Source organism: Nicotiana attenuata, unplaced genomic scaffold (assembly GCF_001879085.1).
Source record: "Nicotiana attenuata strain UT unplaced genomic scaffold, NIATTr2, whole genome shotgun sequence".
NCBI lineage: Eukaryota > Viridiplantae > Streptophyta > Magnoliopsida > Solanales > Solanaceae > Nicotiana > Nicotiana attenuata.
The window spans coordinates 387120-403722 of record NW_017670780.1 but is presented as its reverse complement, the minus strand read 5'-3'; the positions used below and the strand labels follow the sequence as shown (position 1 = coordinate 403722).

The 16603-nt window shown below is 38.5% G+C and overlaps 1 long non-coding RNA gene across 1 annotated transcript in view; it reads left to right on the top strand.

Annotated features, from left to right (window-relative positions):
* The first annotated feature begins 11284 nt into the window (after positions 1-11284).
* Positions 11285-16603, top strand: part of LOC109243261 — a 7956-nt gene continuing 2637 nt past the window's right edge. Inside the window, exon 1 of the long non-coding RNA XR_002070532.1 lies at positions 11285-11861. This is a non-coding gene — a long non-coding RNA (uncharacterized LOC109243261). The remainder of the gene's footprint in view (positions 11862-16603) is intronic.

The window sequence follows — 16603 nt, the reverse complement described above, 5'->3', positions numbered from 1 at the left end:
AAGATGCTCTGTATTCCTGCTTGCATTTACATGAATAATTGATTGAAACCATTTTTGAAACCTGTTGGATGACTCCTGTTAAAGTCAATCACTGTGTTTATAAGTTAATAGTGTTACTGTTGGCCTTTGGTGGAAGTCTGCCTTGTTTTGCAATTGTCCAGGCAGCCTATGTGCATGATTTTGAGCGTAAATTCTGCATTGATTTGGTCTACATCGGTTTTGAATTATTAGGCAGTTTATGTCCTTAACTGAAGTTTGTTTGGTTTCGTGATCGTTTCATTAACTTTCTCTGTTTGTGATCCTCTTTAAAAATGAAAGGTTATTTCCTTTAATTTGTCTTGTTGCGAGAAGGACTTTGAACTCACGTTTGGTGAAATGAACTCTATATACTGGCCAAGAAGGAACTGAGGCGAATTAGCATTAAGCTGCAGTACCCATTTAAAAGTACAAGTTCTTAATAGGGAGGGAAGGGGAAGTCATATATGGAAATTTACGTGTGCTTTGATTTGGCATTCTTATACATTCTCACAGTAGCTCATCACCATGTCTGCTTCTTGATTGTCTCTTGAAAAAACTCATTTTAAGTTAGATGTTTGTTTGAATGGTTGTTTTATCACCATGGCTTTTAGAATTAGCTTTTTTTTTGTTTGAATGGTTGCTAGCTAGAAAGCTTAATTTGGAATCAAGTTGGAGTATGCGTTCGTGCAACTTTGGTTAAACTTTTTCTTAATAATAATCTGGGTTTTGGGCCTACCAAGCTAGGTAGCATATTTGAATTAGGAGGTTTTCCTCTTGTTCAAGTGTGGACCTGAGTTTGAAGCTCGAATTCCGCGAAAGGTTTTCTAATAATAGTAATTAATGATGCTAATTAATTAAGGCACTTTTAGAGACAATGTTTAATAAAAAATCGTAGTTCTTTTAGGTTGGCCTTTAAAATAAATTGAGGTGCGCCGCGCCAAGTAAAATCATAAATCGCGTGGCCCTCTTTGAATACTTATATTAAAATACTTAGAATTCGGGACGTGCCGTTTAGCGAATTTTCACGGCCTCCCGCAAAGTTAATAACACGTTAGTCGCTTTAGGCGCGTTCTTTAATAATCTTACCTTCCTAAATTTTTTGTGCATTTCATGCGACCCAAATCCAAATCCCAAAATGTTGAATAAAATGTGTTGAGGATCCGGGTGCATTTCATGTGACGTGATCCAAAAACATGTTTTAAACGACGTTCAATTTCTTAAAAATTTAATTAAAAGCGGTAAATAATTCTAAAAATTGCACTATATGATGACTTGTATTAAAATCAGATATTAGCCAAATATAGCAGTTGAGCGACCGTGCTAGAACCACGGAACCCGGGAATGCCTAACCCCTTCTCCCGGGTTAACAGAATTCCTTACCCAGATTTCTGGTTCGTGACTGTTAAACAGAGTCAAACCCTTTCCTCGATTCGGGATTCGAACCGGTGACTTGGGACACCATAAATCTCCCAAGTGGCGACTCTGAATCTCTTAATAAAATGAATCCCGTTTCGATTGTCCTTTAATTGGAAAAACTCACTTTATTATACCCCTTCCGGGGGTGTAGTGAAAAAGGAGGTGTGACAGAAACGTGATCACGAATACAATGATGCTTAATTTCTATATGTTTTTCCCTAGAATAATGCACAAAATTTTTTGACAGACATATAGCACTTGTGTTATCACAAAAAATAGGAGTAGAAGTAAGAGTTAAATCATAATCGAGAAGTTGAGCTTGATCCAAAGAATTTGTGTACAACATCTTCCAACAGCTAAATACTCTGCTTCGGTAGTTGACAAGACAACACAATTTTGTTTCTTGCTATGCCAGGAGATTAGAGCATTTCCCAGTAATTAACATGTGCCACTAGTGCTTTTCCTGTCAGTCCTATCACCTGCAACATCTGCATCTGAAAAACCTTTTAAATCAAAATTGTTAGAATGAGCGTACCATAATCCTAATTCAGTGGTCCAAATGAGGTATCTAATAATACGTTAACTGCAGTCAAATGAGACTCCTTTGGAGCCGACTGAAATCTTGCACACTTACAAACACTGAATATTATATCTAGTCGACTAGCCGTGAAATATAGTAGAGATCCAATCATTCCTCTATACATTATTTCATCCACACTTTTTTCGTTCTTGTCCTCTTCAAGAGTTGTTGTTGGACTAATTGGAGTTCCAATAGGTTTTGCATTCTCCGTTCCAAACTTTTTTATAAGTTCCTTGGTGTACTTGGTTTGACTAATGAAGATTCCTTTGGAAGATTGCTTGATTTGTAATCCAAGAAAGAAAGCTATCTCTTCCATCATGCTCATTTTGAATTCTCCTTTCATAATATGAGCAAATTCTTCACATAATACAGGGTTAGAACTTCCAAAAATAATATGGTCTACATAACTTTGAGTAATAAGATTACCTGAATTTGAACGCTTAATAAACAGAGTTGTATCGATATTACCTCGTTTGAAACCTAAATTTAGAAGAAAAGAGCTTAGTCTTTCATGCCAAGCTCGGGGGGCTTGTTTGAGTCCATATAAAGCTTTTGACAACTTGAATACATGGTTTGGGAAACTGTTGCTTACAAATCCAGGAGGTTGTTTCACATATACTTCTTCAGAGATATATCCATTTAGGAAGGCGCTTTTTGCATCCATTTGAAATAGTCTGAATCCTTTATGAGCAGCAAAATCAAGTAGTATTCGAATGGATTCTAATCTTGCTACAAGAGCAAATGTTTTATCGTAGTCGATTCTTTCTTGCTGTGAGTAACCTTGGACGACCATCCTTGCTTTGTACGAACAACTTGACCAGATTCATTCAGCTTCTTTTTGAAAACCCATTTAGTTCCTACGATAGAAGCATTGGATGGTTTTGGAACCAAGTCCCACACTTTATTTCTTTATAATTGATCAAGTCCATCTTTCATGGCTTTCACCTAATAGTCATCTTTGAGAGCTTCATCAACCTTTTTGGCTCAAGTTGTGATATTAAGGCCACGTGAGAGTTGAGCTTTTGAGATTTTCTGGTAGTGATACCTTCTCGTGGATTTTCGATAAGGAACTTGTGGGGATATCCAGGTTCACTTTTCCATTCATTTGGAACACCTTTGACTGGCTCATTTTCCAATACAGTTGATTGTTCAGCAGAAGATGGTTCCTGGATTTCAATGTGCTCCTCAATTGACTGATTTTGCTGATTGGTTGCCTCATCATGACTGTCTTTTCCTATAACAATAGACTTTGGAACAATAGAAATTTCCTCATCTTCAGGAAGTTTTTCATTCCTTAAGCGAGGGTTAGTATCCACAAAAACACATGAATGGATTCCTCAATACATAAGGTTCTTTTATTGAATACTCTATATGCTTTATTTGAGGGAGAATATCCAAGAAAAATACCTTCGTCGTTTTGTGGATCAAACTTACCAAGATTGTCCTTTCCATTATTGTGAATGAAGCATTTACAGCCAAATGGATGAAAATAACAGATGTTGGGTCTCTTACCATTCCATAGCTCATATGGAGTCTTTATAAGAATGGGTCAAATCATGACTCTGTTAATGATATGATATGTTGTGCATACAACTTCTGCTCAAAAGTGGTGTGGGAGAGAGTTTTCCACGATCATGGTTCTTGCCATGTCCGGCAAAGTTCTACGTTTACGTTCTACCACTCTATTTTATTGAGGTGATCTTGGGGAAGAGAAGTTGTGAGAAATTCCTTGATCATTACAAAAGTTTTCAAAGTCTCTGCTTTGGAACTCTCCTCCATGGTCACTTCTTATAGCAGAAATGTAATATCCTTTTTCACGTTGTACCTTCTTATAGAAGACCTCAAAATTCCTTAGAGCTTCATTTTTATGACTCAGAAAAATTACCCAGGTGAAACGAGAAAAATCATCTGCAATAACAAAGGCATATTTTCTACCACTAATGCTAGCAGTTCTAGTTAGACCAAAAAGATTCATATGCAAAAGTTGAAGAGGTTTTGTAGTAGAAACAATATTTTTGATTTTAAAAGATGAACGAGTTTGTTTTCATAATTGACATGCATCACAAATTTAATTTTTTTGAAAAATCTAGTTTTGGAAGAACAATGACAAAATCACGTTTGGAAAGTTTTTGAATAGTATGAATGCTAGAATGGCCAAGCTTTCTATGCCATAACCAGGGTCATCAATCATTGAAGCTAAACAAATTTGATTCCCCAGACTGTCAATATTGCTAAGAGTGTAGACATTTCTATCTCTACTTCCAGATAGAATAATTTTACCTGATTCATCTTCAATGAACCAACCATGTTTTTTGAAACGAACCTCATTGTCACTGTCGCATAGTTGACTGATGCTGAGCAGGTTGTAACCAAGTTTATCTACTAAGTAGACCTCATGTACATCACATGATGAGCTGAGGGGAACTCTTCCTACTCCAATTACATTTTCTTTAGATTTGTCTCCGAAAGTGACAGATCCACCTTCAAGCTTAGTGACAGATTTGAATAATTGTTTGTCACCTGTCATATGCTTGGGTCCTGGACGGTTAGTGTTCTCATTGTTAACCTGGTTAGAGGCCTTGTGTTGCCAAACCCATCTTTTGTTATTCTTGAACCTGCAATCATTGGAGGTATGGCCAGATTTTCCTCAATAAAAACAAGATGGACTGATAGGACTTTCAGAAGTCTTATGTCTAACATGCAATGGTTAGATTTACCTATTTTTGCCACAATGAATGCATGCAGTATGAGGTCTTCCCCTAATTGAATTGATACGAGAAGTTGACTGGTTAGGTCTGATGGAACTTTGACTGGTGAATTTTCTCAATCCATTCAGTTGAAGTTGAAGTTCATGAACTTCTTCTTGAAGCATCTCTTTTTCTATTTCACATACTTCAAGTTTCAGAGCCCATTCTTTCTTTTCTCGTTAAATCTTTGGGAGCTGATTTAGGACCTTCTCAATGTCAACAAGAGCAATATCAATAAATTCTTGAAGTTCATTACATTTGGGACACATAGGAGAACGTACCTCAGTGGTTCCTTCATCTGCCATGAGACCCAGCTCACTTGAGTCTTCATCACTGTCATTTCATAGCCATGAAGCACAGATTGGCAATTTCTTCATGATCAGATTCTTTTTCATCCCTCCATGCTCTAAAAGACTTTTTCTTTTGAAAGTTTCTGCTGAGTTTCTTTTTCAGTTCAGGGCACTCTACTTGAATGTGTCCATATTTTCCACATTCATAGCATCTTCCATTATTTTTTTTTCATTTTCATTTCCCATCTTCCTTTTTTTGAAGTACGGCTTGCCTCTTCTATTTTTCCTGTTCCTCCTCATCATTCTTGTCACAACTTTGGAAAGCATAGCAATGTTTTCGTCTTGTTCTCCTCCTCCTCCTCCTTCTTCTTCTTCTTCATTTTCTGATTCATCCACAGTTGCTTTAAATGCGTCTGTTTTCCTTTTCTCTTGATGAACTTACCTGTCTAAGTGTGTTTTCTTAAAAGTAATCAGATCGCCTCTGAGTTCGTTATATGACATCTTGTCGAGGTCTTAACATTCAAGAGCAATAACTTTTGGTTGCCAAATAGTTGGTAGACTTCTTAGAAATTTTATGACATGATCTCTGCTTTTGATTGGTCTACCAAAGGATTTCAAGTTCCCAAGAATTTTGCTGAATCGAGAGAACATTTTTTCAACTGGTTCTCCATCATTCATTTGAAATAGTTCTAGTCACGCACGAGGAGATTTATCCTTGTTTCCTTCACTTTGTTGGTTCCTACATATGTGACTTCTAACTTGTCCCACATTTTTTTAGCATTTTTACAGCTTGATATCTTTTTATACTCTTCACCACTTATGGCGTTGTATAAAAGATATTTAGCCTTAGCATTCACTTGAATAACAACTACTTGTTCTTCAGTGTAATCATCTAAGTCTAGAGGATCAAAAGATACTATGATCTCACCGTCTTTATCCTTCTTGGGAGGAATGGGAAGATTTCTCTTTTTTATCACATGCCATACTTTGATGTCGTATGACATTGTATAGGTTTCCATACGCACTTCCAATGTGAAAAGTGCTGGCCATTGAAGTATGGTGGTCTTACTTGAGAAGTCCCTTCTTGAAATAGAGCTCCAACAACTATGTTTGACGTCATGATCTTTTTCTCACTTGCTGTTAGGAAATATTGTGAGTCCTTACTCTGATACTAATTGAAAGTACAATAGGGGGTGAACCGTACCTAAATGTTTCAACCCATATTCGTGCATGTTAGATCACCCTGTAAGTTCGTCAACGTAAATCCGAGAAGAGATTATCTTTGAGATGGTAAGAAGTTAATCCTATTGGTCTTAAATGATAAAAGGGTGTATAGGAGTGGTTAACAAGTATTAGAAGTTAAACGAATCAAGGATATTGTAACCCATATTTTTGGATTAAACTAGAGGTGCTTAATATTCTTAGGAGGTCGTGTTTTAGTTTTTTGAATCATATAATATCCGTATCATAAGTCTTGAAGTCAAACGAGTTATGAAATAAAAGTCAACAAAAGTTGTCGCAACTTACATTCATAATTTTACTTAAACTTTAGATCAAATGTTACTAAGCTTTTTTCTCAATTTACTTGGAATTACGGGGTGATATACCCATCAAATACCTATGAGTCTAGTTTCTAACGTATTAAACCGTTCATCGATACAACATCAGAGTAGAGAGATATTCACATTTTTTACGAGAATACGTAAGCAGCTCTCTATGGGACCCACATAGATGGTTGAGATAAACTGATGTATATGAGATGCCTTAAGCCTGTTTTCACTCTCTTCAGACTCTAGACACCTAAAAACTCTCTCTCAAGGTTCTCTCATGATCCAAGACCCAAACAAAGGGCAAACAACACAAATCAAGTGTCGGGAATCCCGTGGCGCTAGTAAGTTTCTTGTTCTTCTTGTTGTTGCTGGTTTTTGTGTGGTTCCAACTTGTGTGGGAGGTTGTTTTGAGTAGTTTATGTTCTGCAAAATACTCTCTCAAGTTTTTAATGTCAACCCTAGGTGATTTCAAGTCTTCCAAAGTGATTCTAGTGCCTAAAGCCCCGATTGATTGCTAGTTTTGCTTCCTTGTTCTTGTAGCAGCATTGGAAGGATATTTCATGGTGAAGTAAGGTCAAATAGGAGTTGTGCTATCTATTTAAAGGTAATTATCCTCTTACTCTACATGTATTTAAGATTATCCAAGTTACGGCTAAGTCGTTGAAGCTAGAACTTGTGAGTCATCTATCAAAAGGCTTGTTAGTAATGTTGTTGGTTGGTGGATTATTTTGGGAGGCTTAATGATTATTATTGATGTTGCTTGGGCTGCTTCGTGATTGTTTTAACTTGTGAGAAGTCATATAAATAGGGTAGGTGATGTCCGTTCCACCGTAAAATAGGTTGCGGTCGATATATAATAGTTACGACGCTTAAACGATAACGATAGCATCATTTCTCTTATTGTAGACTAAGGGTCGTGACATTTGGGTAGCTTGAGGTTGGGCAGTTTAAACAATGTATGTGAGACTATCCCTTTCGTTCTTTTGCACAACTCCAATTGTATTTAATATAATGAACGAGCTTCCAAAGATACTCCACTCTTAGAAGCTATCAGCACTTACATTGTTTCCCTTATTATGGAATGATTGATGTTGATGTGACTTATCTTATTCTTATGTTGTCAATGTTGTTGGTACTTCCTAATTCTTACAAGATCCATGACGAAGAGTTAGTCCTAATAACGTGTACGAAGGTTACCGACCTTGCTTCACTCTGAAAGGTTTAGAATGTGATTTCAATGAGTCCAACATGCATTATATATATATATATATATATATATATATATATATATATATATATATATATATATATATATATATATACCTATTTTACTCTACTGAGCCACGCTACAGTCGGCTAGGTATGGCACCTATTGTGCAACCATTGATCAGTTGGTTTTACCGAGCTCCACGTGGTCGGGTACGATTCTACTAAACCTTTTGATGGCCGGGTACGTTTTTACCGAGCCTATTACGGCTAGGTACGATATGATGATGATGATTCCCACAAAGGCGTATGTTTTTAAAAGTATATGTATACACACACACACACACACACACACACACACACACACACACACACACATATATATATATATATATATATATATATACACACACACACACATGTGTGTGTGTGTGCCATGCATTTCATGTCAGTCGCCCTTAGAGGCACTTATGTGTTACAAGTTGGATATTCTCTTTCCCTGCTTACATTATTGTTCTTGTTTATGGTTTCCTGCCTTACATGCTCGGTACTTTGTTCGTACTGACGTCTTTTTTATTTATGGATGCTACATGTCGTGCTGCAGGTCGTGATAGACAGGTAGACGCAGCTCCCCCACTACAATAGGCTACCTAGTTCAGCGATTATTGGCGAGATCCCTTCTCTGGACTTGCCGTGGTCATGGTATGAGCTTTTGTTATAGACATTATGGATATGTCAGGACCCTGTTCCGACAATTTTACAGCATTTTTTTTTCCTTTAGAGGCTCATAGGCAGGTGTCAACTCATGTATAGTTTGGATTGCCTTGTCAGCTAATTTTTATTGTATAGTCTCTCATGGCAACTTTTAGCTCGTACCTTATATATAGCTTCATGACAACCTTGTCAGCCGATGTTATGTATGTTCATACCATTATCTGTCATTGTTGGTTGTTCATGATTCATGTCTACCATTTATGTTGATCTTATAGGCCCGTATAGATAATAAAAAAGGTTAGAGAAAATGTACATTGGTACTAGGCTGGTATGGCCCTCTAGGTTGGGTCGTGACAAACGTGGTATCAGAGCAAGTCTGTCCTAGGGGTTGTCTATGAGCCGTGTCTAGTTGAGTCTTGATTATGGATGTCTAGCGCGCCACATTTATAATCAGGAGTCTACATGACATCTAGGGTTGTTACCTTGTTCCTGAATCTAGATCGTGCGTAGAGTTGAGTCGTAAGTGTTCATCTCTAAAGTTCACCTTGTTTTCTTTCACCGATGCCTTTGACTAGGAAGCAAGCAGTTAACAGACGGCTTGATACAAGTGCGGGAAAGGGTACCAGTGAGGTGCCTCTTGCCAGAGCAGGCCAAAGTGAGGCTTAAAGTGAGATGCCATCTCATACCTCATCTACTCCATCTCCTCTAAAGGATATTAGGAGGGACCCATCACCTCCAGTTCTTACGTCTGGCACTATAGACCACGATATGCGTAGTGCCGTGCAGTTTTTGACTAGATTTGTCATTGCTGAGTCTCAGAGGCAGAATACCGGTGCTGCTGATAAACCGGTTAGTGCGAGAGTTCGTGATTTTATTAATCAAGACCCTCCAGTATTTACCGGATTAGACCCCAAGGAGGACCCACGGACTTTTATTGATCATGTTCATCGTACACTACGGGTTATGCACGCTAGTGATACTGAGGCATTAGAGTTGGCTTCTTATCAGTTAGGAGATTTAGCAGTTTTCTTGTATGATAGTTGGGAGAGATCCAGGGGTTCGAACGCTCCTCCAGCTGTGTGAAAGGAATTTTCTGAGGTCGTTCTTTGTCACTACTTGCTAGTTGAGATACGACGAGCTAGGGCTAATAAGTTCTTGAACCTTCGACAAGGTAATATGAGTGTGCGAGAGTATAATAAAATGTTTGATTCTTCAGCAAGGTATGCTCCCCATAAGGTGGCCGATATGAGTGATAGGGTGCAGCTGTTCGTGAATGGGTTGGGACCATATCTGATAAATGAGTGCACGACAACCTCTTTGGTGGAGGGCATGGATATTTCCTATATTCAGGATTATGCCCAGATACTAGAGGATCGTAAGTGCCAGCAAAGGGCCGATAGGGAGCAGGATAGGGGCCATCATAAGAAGGTGAGATTTGCAGGGTATTTTGGTGGCTTCAGAGGTTGTATCAGGCCCCACTCTTCGAGGAGTTCGGCGCCACCTGTAGCTAGTGCTCCTCTACAGTTTTAGAGGCCTCGGTATGATTGATTTATCTATTCTGGTCTTGGTTAGAGTATGCAGGCATCAGGATCGCAATATCATAGGGATACTAGTCAGACGAGACCCCTAACACATCGTTGTGATCAGTGCGGCAATTCCCACTTTGGACTGTGCCGTCAAGGTTCTGATGCGTTCTACTCTTGCGGACAACCTGGCCATATAATAGGGGATTGTCCTAATAGAGGAGCCAGTGGTATGGTTTAGTCGGCTGGATCTGTGTCTAGTTCTTCCTCATCAGTTCGACCTCCAACACGAGGTTTTCAGTAGTCGACAGGTTGTGGTAGAGGCAGAGGTGCAGTGTAGAGTTCAAGCGGTACTCAAAATCGAACCTATGCTCTATTAGGTCGACAGGATCTCGAGTCATATCCGGATGTTGTTACAGGTATATTGTCTGTGTTTTCTTATGATGTGTATGCACTGATTGATCCGGGATCTACATATAGTACACCCTTTGTGGCTAATAAGTTTGGCATTGAACCTGAATTGATAAGTAAACCACTTGCGGTATCCACTCCGATAGGAGATTCTATGATTATTAGAAGGGTATATAGAGGTTGCATAGTGATGATTTGTAGTCGTCAAAACTCAGTGAATCTATTTGAGTTATAAATGGTTGATTTCGATGTGATAATGGGAACGAACTGGTTGGCCTTATGCTATGCAAACGTTGATTGTCGTACGAAGATGGTTAGGTTTCAGTTTCCCGGTGAACCCGTTGTAAGCACGTGATTTTTGCCCAATATCAAATACTCCTACAAAATCCAAGAAAATAGATTTTTCTTAGTTATTTACCATTTTTAAGAATTTTTATAGATTTTATTAATTGTTTGCATTTTTCTTGTATGTTTAAGTTTTATTTAAATCATGAAAAATACCAAAAATATCACGCATGACATTTAGGCTTTATTTCTATATTTTTAGGATTAATTGGTAGTATTTGCTTTATAAAAATTTGAAAATCACAAAAAATAGCTCAATTTTACATTTTTATGATTTTAAAAAAAAAAAAAGAAAAGAAGAAAAAAGAAAGAAGTTGAAGAGGACCAATTTTGGGCCTAATCTTTTAATTCCCTTCAGCCCAACACTCCCCTCTCTACAAACCCAAGCCCCAAAACCCGCCAACCCACGACCCGACCCGCCAACCCACTTCCCCCTTCTTTAATTAAACCTTATAGACCTAAGAAGAGATCAGAATATCTGGAGAAGGAGAGACCCCTCCATCTAGGAAAAAAGGGCGCTCCTGAACTTCTTCCTCCTCTCTCATTTTTCAGAAAACAACAGAGCTCCCATGGTGTCACGTTCTTCTTCCCATTCTCTGTAGTTTAAGCGCGCACACTCACACATTTAGACTCATAGAAGCAGCCTTAATTTTGAATCTCAGATTCTAGATCTATAACACAATAAGCTCAAAATCAGAACAAAAAACCAAAAGAAGAACGAGATTCAAAAGGGAATTTCATTAAAAATGTTCCGGGTCAAACTCTGTTGATTGCTGTTGAATTTCGCCGCTGATTCAGTTCAGGGTTGAGCTCCCGATTAGCTGTCGAATTTGCTGTTGAGATTTGCGGGTCCAATTTGGTCCGAGTTTGCTGTCCGTTTGGCTTTGAGGTTGTATTGAGAGACATATCCATGAATAAAAGTTGAAAAGAGAATTTGCTAAAAGTTTGGCCCGTTGATTATTGTTCACTTCTGGTTCTCTGTTGCTTTGGGATCTGCCGAGCTCCGTACTTCCATTAGCCTTCATTCGGCTATTGTTTTCTCCGTTTATCCTGCTTCTAAGGTGCACATTGAATCTTCTATACTCTTGTTCAAGTATATTGATGAATTGATTGGAATTGCTTCTGAATTTGTTGGATGGCTCTTACTTGAGTTCGATTGCTATGTTTTTTTATGAATCAGTAACCTCCCAAGGTGTTATGAAATATCTTTGTTTGATTTCAATTTCACAAACTTGTGCTGTTCCATGATATCGAGCATATTAGACGTGAGTTAAGTAATCCACCAAAAGAGTTTAGATGGCGTCATTTTTTGATTATAGTAATTCAATTCCACAAGCTTAATTTTGTCGTTTTTGTCTGCTGCTGCTTACGCCAATCATTGTCATAGTAAGATCAAAATTTCTCTTCTAGTTGTGTATCCAATTTAAGGTCAGTTTTCTTTTCTTTTAATCATAGGGTGTAACTTGCTAAATTTAAGTAGCCAAAGCACCCATAAGGCACAGAAAGAACGTTTATGTAAATTCAATGTTGAGTGTTTATTATAGTTTGTTTTGGAAAAGGCAAAAGAAAATTGGTAATTGCTAGTTTGGAAAGTTGGTTGATGTGTCATTTGGCATTTTATAAGTTGAGCTTAATACAATGTGAATTTCATCCAAGTTGAAGTTAGGCATGATTAGCGCCTCATTCTGTTAGTTCCAACCTCACTGATTGATTATGCTAACTTCCTTTAAAAAGGGCAGAATTCATTCTGCATGCTCTCGTTTGTTAAATTATCAACTAGTCATATGCATGGCACCTTACAATAACTTATATTATGGTGCCTACCAAAACTACTTGCAGGTGAATCTGTTGGAAGTCTGAGATGTTTTTCTTTATATTTGATAGTCTAGAATTCATTCTACATGCTAATCTCAATGAGTAGTCTAGAATAATAATCTTTGAACATCCGTAGTTTTAAAAATAATTTGAGGCGTGCCATGCCAAATAAAATCCCAAAACCCATGGCCCTCATGGACTAGTTTTAAAAACCTTTTGGCTAGAATAACTCGAGGTGTGCCATGCCGAACAAAATGATAATTGCATGGCCCATTAATAATTAAGTGGTAGGATGTGGGCCTTCTACTTAAGTAGCATGCTTGAGTTAAGAGGTTTGCCTCTTGTTCAAGTGTGGACTTGAACTTGAGGCCCGAAGTCCTTAATTACTTTAATTAATAGCAATCCGTATTGTTAACCAATTAGGGCCCTTTAGAGACATTCCGTACTAAAAACAATAGTTACTTTAGGATTGACCTTTAAATAAAAAGGTGGGACGAGCCTCGACCAAAATTAAAAATGCAAATAAATTGCGGGGCCCTCATTAAATGCTTTATTAAAAATATTTTAGAAATTCGGGACATGCCATTTAGCGAATTTTCATGGCTTCCCGCAAAGTTAATAAGACGCTAGCCACTTTAGGCGCGCTTTTAAAAATTTTACCTTCTTAAATACGGGTGTGCATTTCATGCGACCCAAATCCAAATTCCAAAACGTTGAATAAGAGGTGTTGAGGATCCGGGTGCATTTCATGTGACGTGATCCAAAAACACGCTCTTAAACGGCGTTCACTTTCATAAAAAAAAAAAAACTAATTAAAAGCGGTTAAGCAAATTTATAAAATTGCACTATAGGTTTGAACATGTATAAAAACCGGATTTTTAGCCATTTATAATAATTTAAGCGACCGTGCTAGAACCACGGGATCCGGGGGTGCCTAACACCTTCCCTCGGGTCAACAGAATTCCTTATTCAGAATTTCTGGTTCGCAGACTCCAATTGAGAAGTCGACAATTTTCCTCGATTTGGGATTTAAGTTAAACCAGTGACTTGGGACACCAAAAGCCAATCCTTTCCCAAGTGGCGACTCTAAAAATAAACAAAATAATTCCATTTCGAATAATGTCACTTTAAATGGAAAAACTCCCTTATACATTATCCTTCGGGGTAGGTGTGTAAAAAATGAGGTGTGACACCCGTCATTGAATGAAAGAACATTGCTATGCCGAAAGATAGGTTTACTTCCTATATTAAGGATATGAAGATGATCTCAAAAGGTCACATTTATCATCTCGTTCGCGTTAGGGATGCGGAGGCGAAACTGCCTACTCTATAATCAATCTCCGTGGTCAATGAATTTCTAGACGTTTTCCCAGATGAACTCCTAGGCCTTCCTCCTGAAAAGGATATTAAGTTTAGCATTGATGTGTTGCCTGACACTCAACCGATATCTATCCCTCCATACAGGATGGAACCAGTAGAGTTGCGAGAGTTAAAGACGCAGTTGAAGGATTTGATGGAAAAGGGCTTCATTAGTCCTAGTACTTCACCTTGGGGTGTGCCAGTGTTGTTCGTGCGGAAGAAAGACTAGTCGTTAAGGAAGTGTATCGATTATCGATAGTTGAATAAGGTTACTATAAAGAACAAGTATCCATTTCCAAGGATTGGCGACCTGTTTGACCAACTCCAGGGTGCCAAGTATTTCTCAAAGATTGAATTACGTTCAGGGTATCATCAGGTGAGGGTTAAGGAGAAGGATATTCCGAAGACGACCTTCCAAACAAGATATGGGCACTTTGAGTTCTTGGTGATGTCTTTCGGGCTAACAAATGCCTAAGCAGCATTTATGGATCTCATGAATGATGTATTCAGACCATATCTTGACGTGTTCGTGATCGTATTCATTGATGACATTCTCGTGTATTCTCGTTCGGAGGCAGAATATGCGGGCCACTTGTGGAGAGTATCACCGACCCTTCAGGATCGTAAGTTATATGCTAAGCTTTAGAAATATGAATTCTGGATGAACTCAGTAGCATTCCTTGGCCATGTGATATCTGATAAGGGTATTAGTGTCGACACTTAGAAGATCGATGCAGTGAAGAATTGGCCGAGACCTACAACACTGTCAGAAGTCCGTATCTTCCTAGGGTAACAGGATATCATAGGCAATTTGTAGAAGGGTTTTCCTCTATATCAGCACCACTGACTAAGTTAATACAGAAAGCTCCCAAGTTCCGGTGGTCTGACGTTTGTGAACGTAGTTTTATGAGCTAAAGAATCGATTGACATTCGCGCCAGTGCTCACTCTCCCAGAAGAAACATAAGGTTATGTGGTATATTGTGACGCCAAGTAAAGGCTTGGGGTGCGTATTGATGAAACAAGGAAGGTGATTGCTTATGCATCGAGACAATTGAAGAAATATGAAAAGAATTACCCGACTCATGATTTGAATTGGTTGCAGTAATATATGCTTTGAAGATATAGCGACACTATTTATATAGCGTCTATTTTGACATCTACACAGATCACAAAAGTTTACAATACATCTTCAAGCAGAAGGAGTTGAATTTGAGGCAACATAGGTGGCTTGAATTACTGAAAGACTACGATGTCGAGATATTGTGCCATCCAGGTAAAGCCAATGTTGTGGCAGGCGCCCTCAGCCATAAGTCAATGGGAAGCTTAGTACACATTAAGGCAGGTAGACAAGGGTTGACTAAAGAGCTTCATCAGCTGGCCAATATGAGAATCAGATTGTTAGACTCTGATGATCGAGGTGTTATTGTACAGAATACATCAGAATTATCTTTGGTAACCGAGGTAAAAACACAACAATACGAAGATCCTACCTTAGTACAATTAAGGGAGGGCATTCAGTAGCGTAAGATTACAACTTTTGAGATCGGAGGAGATGGGGCACTAAGATGTTAGGGCCGATTATGTGTGCCTAATGTGTTAGGGTTGCGAGAAAAGGTTATGATTGAGTTTTATTAGCCCCGATATTCCATCGATCTTGGATCGACAAAGATGTATCATGATGTTAAGGAGCTGTATTAGTGGGATAACATGAAGAAGTCTATTGCTGAATTTGTAGCCTAGTGTCCTAATTGTCAATAAGTAAAGATCGAGCATCAGAAACCCGGTGGATTGATTCAGAATATAGAGATTCCGACCTGGAAATGGGAGGTTATCAATATGGACTTCATTATTGGATTACCTTGCTCTTATCATAAGTTTGACTCCATCTGGGTGATAGTTGATCGACCTACAAAATTGTCCCATTTTCTGCTAGTTAAGACAACTTACACGATTGAAGATTATGCGACGTTCTATAACAAGGAGATTGTTAGGCTTCATGGTGTGCCAGTATGTATTATATCAGATCAAGGAGCTCAATTTACAGCTAACTTTTGGAGGTCTTTTCAGAAGGGTTTAGGCACATAAGTGAATCTCAACACTGCATTCCATCCGCAGACTGATGGATAGGCTGAACATACCATTCTCACACTCGAAGATATGCTACGAGCATGTGTTCCAGATTTCGAGGGGAATTGGGATGACCATCTTCCACTCATAGAATTTGCCTACAATAATAGATACTATTCGAGTATTAAAATGGCCTCGTATGAGGCAATGTAGGGGAGGAGATGTAGATCACTAGTTGGATGGTTCAAATTCGGCGAAACAGAATTATATGGGCCAGATTTGATTCACCAAGCCATTGAGAAGGTGAAAGTGATACAAGAATGGCTGAGGACGGCTCAAAGCAGGCAAAAGTCTTATTCTGATTTGCGACATCGTGATCTGGAGGTTGAGGTTGGTGATTGAGTTTTCTTGAGGATCTCACCGATGAAGGGTGTTATGCGTTTTAAAAAGAAGGTAAGCCGAGTCCGCAGTATATCAGGCCGTACAATATTCTTCGACGAATTGGACATGTTGCTTATGAGTTAGAATTGCCATCCGAATTGGAATTGTCACCTGTATTCC